We start from the raw sequence: 1,156 nt of genomic DNA on the forward strand, positions 1-1,156 counted from the left end.
TAATTTTAATAAAAAAATATTTTTGATATCTTTATTTAAATGACTCTGAATTTTTTTATAATGAATGTGGTGAAACACCTAAAAATATAACAAACTGCATGGAAATTATTCTAGGAAAAATAGTGCCAACGGTGAAAATTAAGGAAAACACAAATAAAAAAACAAATTGAAAAAGATATGACAACCAAAATATAATAAACTATAGCCAAAAGCGACTAATCTATATATCTGCACACGATTTGGATTCTCTATGCTAGTGCTGAATAGTGTACTGAATTATCTGAGCTTAATTTCACAAAAGGGGCCTTATAGTGTACAGATGTGGTGTACAGATTTTTGTCTTTTTGTGGCTCAAAAGCGTGCCACTAAAAGTGTTGCTTAAAGAAAAAGTGTTACCCTTAATCGTTAACTTGGCTCTGATACCAATTTTGCAATCATTTTTACTATATGTCCTTGTATATTGTAATTTCATTTTTACATTTTTAAATCTTGTTTTAGTTTATAATATTCTTTTTTGCATGGATTATTGTATATAAAATCTTTTATCTGTTTGTCTTTTTCTTTAATATAAGAGATTCCTCTTTATCCCTTCAGGGAGCTTTTCTAAGAGTCCAGATAAGTTGTAGAATGCTGATTCAAATTCTACTAAAAGTCTCATCTCTCTTTCTTCAATTTCATTCCTTTTACTAGACACAAGCAAAGTATTTCTGTTTTTATAATTAATTCTTGTGTGAGATTCCCTTGTTATCTTTTGAGTTCTTTCGAAGACCCTTGCTAGTGTGCTGGCTAGCCTTCCTTCATGACTGTAGATTGTTAAATCTTGAACTTGATCAATTGGTTGAAAATTTTCTGGGAAGACGGACATGAATATTACTTGGTGTGTTGGAACCAAGCATTCTTCTTCTTCATTAAAAATAGGTTGACTGTTCGTAAATTTTAGGGATATATCCCTTGGATTTACGTTGTCAATCATATTTTTAAATCTCTTCACTGCATCAACGAATCCTGCAGGAAACTCACTAATAATTTTTAGATCATTAAAAATTAAAATTGTATCAATTAATCCATACTGGAAAAACTGATAGGTGTCCGATGGGGATGCATCTGGAAATATAACCAGCTTTGTTAGCTGTTCTTTGGCAATAGGATAATATCC

Source organism: Arachis ipaensis, chromosome B01 (genome assembly GCF_000816755.2).
Source record: "Arachis ipaensis cultivar K30076 chromosome B01, Araip1.1, whole genome shotgun sequence".
Lineage (NCBI taxonomy): Eukaryota > Viridiplantae > Streptophyta > Magnoliopsida > Fabales > Fabaceae > Arachis > Arachis ipaensis.